The sequence below is a fragment of the Pleurodeles waltl genome, unplaced genomic scaffold (assembly GCF_031143425.1).
Source record: "Pleurodeles waltl isolate 20211129_DDA unplaced genomic scaffold, aPleWal1.hap1.20221129 scaffold_39, whole genome shotgun sequence".
NCBI lineage: Eukaryota > Metazoa > Chordata > Amphibia > Caudata > Salamandridae > Pleurodeles > Pleurodeles waltl.
In genome coordinates this window covers 6,861,452-6,873,660 of record NW_027150097.1, presented here as the reverse complement: position 1 = coordinate 6,873,660, position 12,209 = coordinate 6,861,452, and the positions used below count along the sequence as shown (strand labels likewise).

Genomic DNA, 12,209 nt, shown 5'->3' with positions numbered 1-12,209 from the left:
GCAAGGATTCGGGGTGGATTGACTGAATGTGCTATTTCTTGTTGTGTACTATTCTTGTATACTGGATTAGTATAGTATCTTTTTTCTGAGCAGCTATGTTTGTTTTGTATTGGTTAAGGAGAAATGTTGTGTTCGTCATGGGCACGCCTATGATGCACACCAAGGGAGGTAGGGAGTGTTAGTCTGCGCCGAGTTTTGGAGTTGGATGGTAGGTGCGGTGACGTGGAACCGGAGAGAATAAAATGTCAGGGAAGGTGTTCCTCGTGGCTAATGACTCTATATTATTCTCTGTGTATTTATTAAAACTTATCTGCGAAACAGGCACTGTGTGTGCACGATGCAACACACCCCTCCCATGCCCTGAATACAGAAGTTAAAAACCAGCTGTGATTGGGACTCAGGGGACCCTGGTGCCACTGAACCTTCTGCACTGTGAACCTGCTGAACTATTGACAGCTGCGCTCTTGATATGTAGGTTCGAAACCTTTATCTCTGCCCCTCTATCACGATTTGTTGAAGATGCTGTGATTTCCCGCTTTACCGATTTACTGCGATTTAGCCAACTTCAGGAAATTAGTGCAAGCAACGGACAATAGATCTTATCGATAATTTACAGAAACTGTTGACATTGTTTTTGATACGGGTGCTTGGAAAAAAAAAGTCCAAAAATGTATCCACCTCGCAAAAGACACTTGTCAGAAGTGGGATTCGAACCCACGCCTCCAAAGGAGACTGCAACCTGAACGCAGCACCTTAGACCACTCGGCCATCCTGACACTCTTGACACTGCACTGATGGCTCAATTTCCAGCTTATAAACCAAAATGAGTGCCATGTACTGAGTGAATGTTGTTTAATGTCCTCTGTATTTTCAATTCCAGACCTTACTGCTCAGGGAAACAGTGGGATCTGAAGCTGATGATGGAGAGAGGATGGATCATCCTGACAGTGGATCCGGTGGTGACTGCTACTAATTCTCAATCATCTACTACAATGGGTGTGGACATGCTGAATTTTGAGCCAGTGCACATGGCCGGTGGTGACTGCTACTAATTCTCAATCATCTACTACAGGGGGTGTGGACATGCAGAATTTGGAGCCAGTTCAAGATTCAGATCAAGAGGTGCCTGGCTCCATACCAATCAACTCAGTGCCTCTGAGACAAAGACTTGAACGGTACAGTTTGAGTCCTCGACCGCCATGCTCAACGCGGCTGCAAGGATTCGGGGTGGATTGACTGAATGTTGCATTTCTTGTTGTGTACTATTCTAGTATCCTGGTTTAGTATAGTATCTTTTTTTTGAGCAGCTATGTTTGTTTTGTATTGGTTAAGGAGAATTGTTGTGTTCGTCATGGGCACGCCTATGAAGCACACCAAGGGAGGTAGGGAGTGTTATTCTCCCCCGAGTTTTGGAGTTGGATGGTAGGCGCGGTGACGTGGAACCGGAGAGAATAAAAGGTCAGGGAAGGTGTTCCTCGTGGCCAATGACTCTATATTATTCTCTGTGTATTTATTAAAACTTATCTGCGAAACAGGAACTGTGTGTGCACGATGCAACACACCCCTCCCATGCCCTGAATACAGAAGTTAAAAACCAGCTGTGATTGGGACGCAGGGGACCCTGGTGCCACTGAACCTTCTGCACTGTGAACCTGCTGAACTATTGACAGCTGTGCTTTTGATATGTAGGGTCGAAACCTTTATCTCGGCCCCTCTATCACGATTTGTTGAAGATGCTGTGATTTAATGCTTTACCGATTTACTGCGATTTAGCCAACTTCAGGCAATTAGTGCAAGCAACGGACAATAGATCTTACCGATAATTTACAGAAACTGTTGACATTGTTTTTGATACGGGTGCTTGGAAAAAAAAAGTCCAAAAATGTATCCACCTCGCAAAAGACACTTGTCAGAAGTGGGATTTGCACCCACACCTCCAAGGGAGACTGTGACCTGAATGCAGCGCCTTAGACCAGTCGGCCATCCTGACACTCTTCACACCTCGCTCATGGCTCAATTTCGAGCGTATAAACCAAAATGAGTGCCATGTACTGGGTGAATGTTGTTTAATGTCCTCTGTATTTTCAATTCCAGACCTTCCTGCTCAGGGAAACAGTGGGATCTGAAGCTGATGAAGGAGAGAGGATGGATCATCCTGACAGTGAATCCGGTGGTGACTGCTACTAATTCTCAATCATCGACTACATGGGGTGTGGACATGCAGAAGTTTGAGCCAGTGCACATGGCGGGTGGTGACTGCTACTAATTCTCAATCATCTACTATAAGGGGTGTGGACTTGCAGAATTTGGAGCCAGTTTACGATTCAGATCAGGAGGTGCCTGTCTCCATACCAATCAACTCAGTGCCTCTGAGACAAGGACTTGAACGGTACAGTTTGAGTCCTCGACCGCCATGCTCAACGCGGCTGCAAGGATTCGGGGTGGAATGACTGAATGTGGCATTTCTTGTTGTGTACCATTCTTGTATACTGGATTAGTATAGTATCTTTTTTTTGAGCAGTTATGTTTGTTTTGTATTGGTTAAGGAGAAATGTTGTGTTCGTCATGGGCACGCCTATGATGCACACCAAGGGAGGTAGGGAGTGTTAGTCTCCCCCGAGTTTTGGAGTTGGATGGTAGGCGCGGTGACGTGGAACCGGAGAGAATAAAAGGTCAGGGAAGGTGTTCCTCGTGGCCAATGACTCTATATTATTTTCTGTGTATTTATTAAAACTTATCTGCGAAACAGGCACTGTGTGTGCACGATGCAACCCACCCCTCCCATGCCCTGACTACAGAAGTTAAAAAACAGCTGTGATTGGGACGCAGGGGACCCTGGTGCCACTGAACCTTCTGCACTGTGAACCTGCTGAACTATTGACAGCTGCGCTTTTGATATGTAGGGTCGAAACCTTTATCTCGGCCCCTCTATCACGATTTGTTGAAGATGCTGTGATTTCCTGCTTTACCGATTTACTGCGATTTAGCCAACTTCAGGCAATTAGTGCAAGCAACGGAAAATAGATCTTATCGATAATTTACAGAAACTGTTGACATTGTTTTTGATACAGTGCTTGGGAAAAAAAAGTCCAAGAATGTATCCACCTCGCAAAATACACTTGTCAGAAGTGGGATTTGAACCCACACCTCCAAGGGAGGCTGTGACCTGAACGCAGCGCCTTAGACCACTCCGCCATCCTGACACTCTTCACACCTCCCTCATGGCTCAATTTCGAGCGTATAAACCAAAATGAGTGCCATGTACTGAGTGAATGTTGTTTAATGTCCTCTGTATTTTCAATTACAGACCTTCCTACTCAGGGAAACAGTGGGATCTGAAGCTGATGAAGGAGAGAGGATGGATCATCCTGACAGTGAATCCGGTGGTGACTGCTACTAATTCTCAATCATCGACTACATGGGGTGTGGACATGCAGAAGTTTGAGCCAGTGCACATGGCCGGTGGTGACTGCTACTAATTCTCAATCATCTACTACAAGGGGTGTGGACATGCAGAATTTGGAGCCAGTTCAAGATTCAGATCAGGAGGTGCCTGGCTCCATACCAATCAACTCAGTGCCTCTGAGACAAGGACTTGAACGGTACAGTTTGAGTCCTCGACCGCCATGCTCAACGCGGCTGCAAGGATTCGGGGTGGATTGACTGAATGTGGCATTTCTTGTTGTGTACTATTCTTGTATACTGGATTAGTATAGTATCTTTTTTTGAGCAGCTATGTTTGTTTTGTATTGGTTAAGGAGAAATGTTGTGTTCGTCATGGGCACGCCTATGATGCACACCAAGGGAGGTAGGGAGTGTTAGTCTCCCCCGAGTTTTGGAGTTGGATGGTAGGCGCGGTGACGTGGAACCGGAGAGAATAAAAGGTCAGGGAAGGTGTTCCTCGTGGCCAATGACTCTATATTATTCTCTGTGTATTTATTAAAACTTATCTGCGAAACAGGCACCGTGTGTGCACGATGCAACACACCCCTCCCATGCCCTGAATACAGAAGTTAAAAACCAGCTGTGATTGGGACGCAGGGGACCCTGGTGCCACTGAACCTTCTGCACTGTGAACCTGCTGAACTATTGACAGCTGTGCTTTTGATATGTAGGGTCGAAACCTTTATCTCGGCCCCTCTATCACGATTTGTTGAAGATGCTGTGATTTAATGCTTTACCGATTTACTGCGATTTAGCCAACTTCAGGCAATTAGTGCAAGCAACGGACAATAGATCTTACCGATAATTTACAGAAACTGTTGACATTGTTTTTGATACGGGTGCTTGGAAAAAAAAAGTCCAAAAATGTATCCACCTCGCAAAAGACACTTGTCAGAAGTGGGATTTGCACCCACACCTCCAAGGGAGACTGTGACCTGAATGCAGCGCCTTAGACCAGTCGGCCATCCTGACACTCTTCACACCTCGCTCATGGCTCAATTTCGAGCGTATAAACCAAAATGAGTGCCATGTACTGAGTGAATGTTGTTTAATGTCCTCTGTATTTTCAATTCCAGACCTTCCTGCTCAGGGAAACAGTGGGATCTGAAGCTGATGAAGGAGAGAGGATGGATCATCCTGACAGTGAATCCGGTGGTGACTGCTACTAATTCTCAATCATCGACTACATGGGGTGTGGACATGCAGAAGTTTGAGCCAGTGCACATGGCGGGTGGTGACTGCTACTAATTCTCAATCATCTACTATAAGGGGTGTGGACTTGCAGAATTTGGAGCCAGTTTACGATTCAGATCAGGAGGTGCCTGTCTCCATACCAATCAACTCAGTGCCTCTGAGACAAGGACTTGAACGGTACAGTTTGAGTCCTCGACCGCCATGCTCAACGCGGCTGCAAGGATTCGGGGTGGAATGACTGAATGTGGCATTTCTTGTTGTGTACCATTCTTGTATACTGGATTAGTATAGTATCTTTTTTTTGAGCAGTTATGTTTGTTTTGTATTGGTTAAGGAGAAATGTTGTGTTCGTCATGGGCACGCCTATGATGCACACCAAGGGAGGTAGGGAGTGTTAGTCTCCCCCGAGTTTTGGAGTTGGATGGTAGGCGCGGTGACGTGGAACCGGAGAGAATAAAAGGTCAGGGAAGGTGTTCCTCGTGGCCAATGACTCTATATTATTTTCTGTGTATTTATTAAAACTTATCTGCGAAACAGGCACTGTGTGTGCACGATGCAACCCACCCCTCCCATGCCCTGACTACAGAAGTTAAAAAACAGCTGTGATTGGGACGCAGGGGACCCTGGTGCCACTGAACCTTCTGCACTGTGAACCTGCTGAACTATTGACAGCTGCGCTTTTGATATGTAGGGTCGAAACCTTTATCTCGGCCCCTCTATCACGATTTGTTGAAGATGCTGTGATTTCCTGCTTTACCGATTTACTGCGATTTAGCCAACTTCAGGCAATTAGTGCAAGCAACGGAAAATAGATCTTATCGATAATTTACAGAAACTGTTGACATTGTTTTTGATACAGTGCTTGGGAAAAAAAAGTCCAAGAATGTATCCACCTCGCAAAATACACTTGTCAGAAGTGGGATTTGAACCCACACCTCCAAGGGAGGCTGTGACCTGAACGCAGCACCTTAGACCACTCCGCCATCCTGACACTCTTCACACCTCCCTCATGGCTCAATTTCGAGCGTATAAACCAAAATGAGTGCCATGTACTGAGTGAATGTTGTTTAATGTCCTCTGTATTTTCAATTACAGACCTTCCTACTCAGGGAAACAGTGGGATCTGAAGCTGATGAAGGAGAGAGGATGGATCATCCTGACAGTGAATCCGGTGGTGACTGCTACTAATTCTCAATCATCGACTACATGGGGTGTGGACATGCAGAAGTTTGAGCCAGTGCACATGGCCGGTGGTGACTGCTACTAATTCTCAATCATCTACTACAAGGGGTGTGGACATGCAGAATTTGGAGCCAGTTCAAGATTCAGATCAGGAGGTGCCTGGCTCCATACCAATCAACTCAGTGCCTCTGAGACAAGGACTTGAACGGTACAGTTTGAGTCCTCGACCGCCATGCTCAACGCGGCTGCAAGGATTCGGGGTGGATTGACTGAATGTGGCATTTCTTGTTGTGTACTATTCTTGTATACTGGATTAGTATAGTATCTTTTTTTTGAGCAGCTATGTTTGTTTTGTATTGGTTAAGGAGAAATGTTGTGTTCGTCATGGGCACGCCTATGATGCACACCAAGGGAGGTAGGGAGTGTTAGTCTCACCCGAGTTTTGGAGTTGGATGGTAGGCGCGGTGACGTGGAACCGGAGAGAATAAAAGGTCAGGGAAGGTGTTCCTCGTGGCCAATGACTCTATATTATTCTCTGTGTATTTATTAAAACTTATCGGCGAAACAGGCACCGTGTGTGCACGATGCAACACACCCCTCCCATGCCCTGAATACAGAAGTTAAAAACCAGCTGTGATTGGGACGCAGGGGACCCTGGTGCCACTGAACCTTCTGCACTGTGAAGCTGCTGAACTATTGACAGCTGCGCTCTTGATATGTAGGGTCGAAACCTTTATCTCTGCCCCTCTATCACGATTTGTTGAAGATGCTGTGAATTCCCGCTTTACCGATTTACTGCGATTTAGCCAACTTCAGGAAATTAGTGCAAGCAACGGACAATAGATCTTATCGATAATTTACAGAAACTGTTGACATTTTTTTGATACAGGTGCTTGGAAAAAAAAGTCCAAAAATGTATCCACCTCGCAAAAGACACTTGTCAGAAGTGGGATGCGAACCCACGCCTCCAAAAGAGACTGCAACCTCAACGCAACGCCTTAGACCACTCGACCATCCTGACACTCTTGACACTGCACTGATGGCTCAATTTCCAGCTTATAAACCAAAATGAGTGCCATGTACTGAGTGAATGTTGTTTAATGTCCTCTGTATTTTCAATTCCAGACCTTACTGCTCAGGGAAACAGTGGGATCTGAAGCTCATGAAGGAGAGAGGATCGATCATCCTGACAGTGGATCCGGTGGTGACTGCTACTAATTCTCAATCATCTACTACATGGGGTGTGGACATGCTGAATTTTGAGCCAGTGCACATGGCCGGTGGTGACTGCTACTAATTCTCAATCATCTACTACAGGGGGTGTGGACATGCAGAATTTGGAGCCAGTTCAAGATTCAGATCAGGAGGTGCCTGGCTCCATACCAATCAACTCAGTGCCTCTGAGACAAGGACTTGAACGGTACAGTTTGAGTCCTCGACCGCCATGCTCAACGCGGCTGCAAGGATTCGGGTGGATTCACTGAATGTGGCATTTCTTGTTGTGTACCATTCTTGTATACTGGATTAGTATAGTATCTTTTTTTTGAGCAGCTATGTTTGTTTTGTATTGGTTAAGGAGAAATGTTGTGTTCGTCATGGGCACGCCTATGATGCACACCAAGGGAGGTAGGGAGTGTTAGTCTCCCCCGAGTTTTGGAGTTGGATGGTAGGCGCGGTGACGTGGAACCGGAGAGATTAAAAGGTCAGGGAAGGTGTTCCTCGTGGCCAATGACTCTATATTATTCTCTGAGTATTTATTAACACTTATCTGCGAAACAGGCACTGTGTGTGCACAATGCAACACACCCCTCCCATGCCCTGAATACAGAAGTTAAAAACCAGCTGTGATTGGGACGCAGGGGACCCTGGTGCCACTGAACCTTCTGCACTGTGAACCTGCTGAACTATTGACAGCTGTGCTTTTGATATGTAGGGTCGAAACCTTTATCTCGGCCCCTCTATCACGATTTGTTGAAGATGCTGTGATTTCCTGCTTTACCGATTTACTGCGATTTAGCCAATTTCAGGCAATTAGTGCAAGCAACGGACAATAGATCTTATCGATAATTTACAGAAACTGTTGACATTGTTTTTGATAAGGGTGCTTGGAAAAAAAAAGTCCAAAAATGTATCCACCTCGCAAAAGACACTTGCCAGAAGTGGGGTTTGAACCCACTTCTCCAAGGGAGACTGTGACCTGAATGCAGCACCTTAGACCACCCGGCCATCCTGACACTCTTGACACCACACTGATGTCTCAATTTCCAGCTTATAAACCAAAATGAGTGCCATGTAGTGAGTGAATGTTATTTAATGTCCTCTGTATTTTCAATTCCAGACCTTCCTGCTCAGGGAAACAGTGGGATCTGAAGCTGATGAAGGAGAGAGGATGGATCATCCTGACAGTGGACCCTGTGGTGACTGCTACTAATTCTCAATCATCTACTACATGGGGTGTGGACTTGCAGAATTTTGAGTCAGTGCATATGGCCGGTGGTGACTGCTACTAATTCTCAATCATCTACTACAGGGGGTGTGGACATGCAGAATTTGGAGCCAGTTCAAGATTCAGATCAGAAGGTGCCTGGCTCCATATCAATCAACTCAGTGCCTCTGAGACAAGAGACTTGAACAGTACAGTTTGAGTCCTCGACCGCCATGCTCAACGCGGCTGCAAGGATTCGGGGTGGATTGACTGAATGTGGTATTTATTGTTGTGTACTATTCTTGTATACTGGATTAGTATAGTATCTTTTTTTTGAGCAGCTATGTTTGTTTTGTATTGGTTAAGGAGAAATGTTGTGTTCGTCATGGGCATGCCCATGATGCACACCAAGGGAGGTAGGGAGTGTTAGTCTCCCCCGAGTTTTGGAGTTGGATGGTAGGTGCGGTGATGTGGAATCGGAGAGAATAAAAGGTAGGGGAAGGTGTTCCTCGTGGCCGAAGACTCCATATTATTCTTTGTGTATTTATTAAAACTTCTCTGGAAAACAGGCACTGTGTGTGCACGACGCAACACCCCCACCCCTCCCATCCCCTGAATACAGAAGTTAAAAACCAGCTGTGATTGGGACGCAGGGGACCCTGGTGCCACTGAACCTTCTGCACTGTGAACCTGCTGAACTATTGACAGCTGCGCTTTTAATATGTAGGGTCGAAACCTTTATCTCGGCCCCTCTATCACGATTTGTTGAAGATGCTGTGATTTCCTGCTTTACCGATTTACTGCGATTTAGCCAACTTCAGGAAATTAGTGCAAGCAACGGACAATAGATCTTATCGATAATTTACAGAAACTGTTGACATTGTTTTTGATACGGCTGCTTGGAAAAAAAAAGTCAAAAAATGTATCCACCTCGCAAAAGACACTTGTCAGAAGTGCGATTCGAACCCACACCTCCAAGGGAGGCTGTGACCTGAACGCAGCGCCTTAGACCACTCCGCCATCCTGACACTCTTCACACCTCCCTCATGGCTCAATTTCGAGCGTATAAACCAAAATGAGTGCCATGTACTGAGTGAATGTTGTTTAATGTCCTCTGTATTTTCAATTACAGACCTTCCTACTCAGGGAAACAGTGGGATCTGAAGCTGATGAAGGAGAGAGGATGGATCATCCTGACAGTGAATCCGGTGGTGACTGCTACTAATTCTCAATCATCGACTACATGGGGTGTGGACATGCAGAAGTTTGAGCCAGTGCACATGGCCGGTGGTGACTGCTACTAATTCTCAATCATCTACTACAAGGGGTGTGGACATGCAGAATTTGGAGCCAGTTCAAGATTCAGATCAGGAGGTGCCTGGCTCCATACCAATCAACTCAGTGCCTCTGAGACAAGGACTTGAACGGTACAGTTTGAGTCCTCGACCGCCATGCTCAACGCGGCTGCAAGGATTCGGGGTGGATTGACTGAATGTGGCATTTCTTGTTGTGTACTATTCTTGTATACTGGATTAGTATAGTATCTTTTTTTTGAGCAGCTATGTTTGTTTTGTATTGGTTAAGGAGAAATGTTGTGTTCGTCATGGGCACGCCTATGATGCACACCAAGGGAGGTAGGGAGTGTTAGTCTCCCCCGAGTTTTGGAGTTGGATGGTAGGCGCGGTGACGTGGAACCGGAGAGAATAAAAGGTCAGGGAAGGTGTTCCTCGTGGCCAATGACTCTATATTATTCTCTGTGTATTTATTAAAACTTATCTGCGAAACAGGCACCGTGTGTGCACGATGCAACACACCCCTCCCATGCCCTGAATACAGAAGTTAAAAAACAGCTGTGATTGGGACGCAGGGGACCCTGGTGCCACTGAACCTTCTGCACTGTGAACCTGCTGAACTATAGACAGCTGCGCTCTTGATATGTAGGGTCGAAACCTTTATCTCTGCCCCTCTATCACGATTTGTTGAAGATGCTGTGATTTCCCGCTTTACCGATTTACTGCGATTTAGCCAACTTCAGGAAATTAGTGCAAGCAATGGACAATAGATCATATCGATAATCTACAGTAACTGTTGACATTGTTTTTGATAGGGGTGCTTGGAAAAAAAAAGTCCAAAAATGAATCCACCTCGCAAAAGACACTTGTCAGAAGTGGGATTCGAACCCACGCCTCCAAAGGAGACTGCAACCTGAACGCAGCACCTTAGACCACTCGGCCATCCTGACACTCTTGACACTGCACTGATGGCTCAATTTCCAGCTTATAAACCAAAATGAGTGCCATGTACTGAGTGAATGTTGTTTAATGTCCTCTGTATTTTCAATTCCAGACCTTACTGCTCAGGGAAACAGTGGGATCTGAAGCTGATGATGGAGAGAGGATGGATCATCCTGACAGTGGATCCGGTGGTGACTGCTACTAATTCTCAATCATCTACTACAATGGGTGTGGACATGCTGAATTTTGAGCCAGTGCACATGGCCGGTGGTGACTGCTACTAATTCTCAATCATCTACTACAGGGGGTGTGGACATGCAGAATTTGGAGCCAGTTCAAGATTCAGATCAAGAGGTGCCTGGCTCCATACCAATCAACTCAGTGCCTCTGAGACAAAGTCTTGAACGGTACAGTTTGAGTCCTCGACCGCCATGCTCAACGCGGCTGCAAGGATTCGGGGTGGATTGACTGAATGTTGCATTTCTTGTTGTGTACTATTCTAGTATCCTGGTTTAGTATAGTATCTTTTTTTTGAGCAGCTATGTTTGTTTTGTATTGGTTAAGGAGAATTGTTGTGTTCGTCATGGGCACGCCTTTGAAGCACACCAAGGGAGGTAGGGAGTGTTATTCTCCCCCGAGTTTTGGAGTTGGATGGTAGGCGCGGTGACGTGGAACCGGAGAGAATAAAAGGTCAGGGAAGGTGTTCCTCGTGGCCAATGACTCTATATTATTCTCTGTGTATTTATTAAAACTTATCTGCGAAACAGGAACTGTGTGTGCACGATGCAACACACCCCTCCCATGCCCTGAATACAGAAGTTAAAAACCAGCTGTGATTGGGACGCAGGGGACCCTGGTGCCACTGAACCTTCTGCACTGTGAACCTGCTGAACTATTGACAGCTGTGCTTTTGATATGTAGGGTCGAAACCTTTATCTCGGCCCCTCTATCACGATTTGTTGAAGATGCTGTGATTTCCTGCTTTACCGATTTACTGCGATTTAGCCAACTTCAGGCAATTAGTGCAAGCAACGGACAATAGATCTTACCGATAATTTACAGAAACTGTTGACATTGTTTTTGATACGGGTGCTTGGAAAAAAAAAGTCCAAAAATGTATCCACCTCGCAAAAGACACTTGTCAGAAGTGGGATTTGCACCCACACCTCCAAGGGAGACTGTGACCTGAATGCAGCGCCTTAGACCAGTCGGCCATCCTGACACTCTTCACACCTCGCTCATGGCCCAATTTCGAGCGTATAAACCAAAATGAGTGCCATGTACTGAGTGAATGTTGTTTAATGTCCTCTGTATTTTCAATTCCAGACCTTCCTGCTCAGGGAAACAGTGGGATCTGAAGCTGATGAAGGAGAGAGGATGGATCATCCTGACAGTGAATCCGGTGGTGACTGCTACTAATTCTCAATCATCGACTACATGGGGTGTGGACATACAGAAGTTTGAGCCAGTGCACATGGCGGGTGGTGACTGCTACTAATTCTCAATCATCTACTATAAGGGGTGTGGACTTGCAGAATTTGGAGCCAGTTTACGATTCAGATCAGGAGGTGCCTGTCTCCATACCAATCAACTCAGTGCCTCTGAGACAAGGACTTGAACGGTACAGTTTGAGTCCTCGACCGCCATGCTCAACGCGGCTGCAAGGATTCGGGGTGGAATGACTGAATGTGGCATTTCTTGTTGTGTACCATTCTTGTATACTGGATTAG

At 46.0% G+C, this 12,209-nt stretch overlaps 3 non-coding genes across 3 annotated transcripts; all 3 read right to left on the bottom strand.

Annotated features, from left to right (window-relative positions):
• Positions 1 to 693: 693 nt before the first annotated feature.
• On the bottom strand, positions 694 to 776 carry TRNAL-CAG (transfer RNA leucine (anticodon CAG)). Its single transcript has one exon. It is a non-coding gene; the product is annotated as a tRNA-Leu (tRNA).
• A 5,982-nt stretch (positions 777 to 6,758) lies between these two features.
• Positions 6,759 to 6,841, bottom strand: TRNAL-GAG (transfer RNA leucine (anticodon GAG)). The gene has a single exon. It is a non-coding gene; the product is annotated as a tRNA-Leu (tRNA).
• Positions 6,842 to 10,404: 3,563 nt separating this feature from the next.
• On the bottom strand, positions 10,405 to 10,487 carry TRNAL-CAG (transfer RNA leucine (anticodon CAG)). The gene has a single exon. It is a non-coding gene; the product is annotated as a tRNA-Leu (tRNA).
• Positions 10,488 to 12,209: the final 1,722 nt, after the last annotated feature.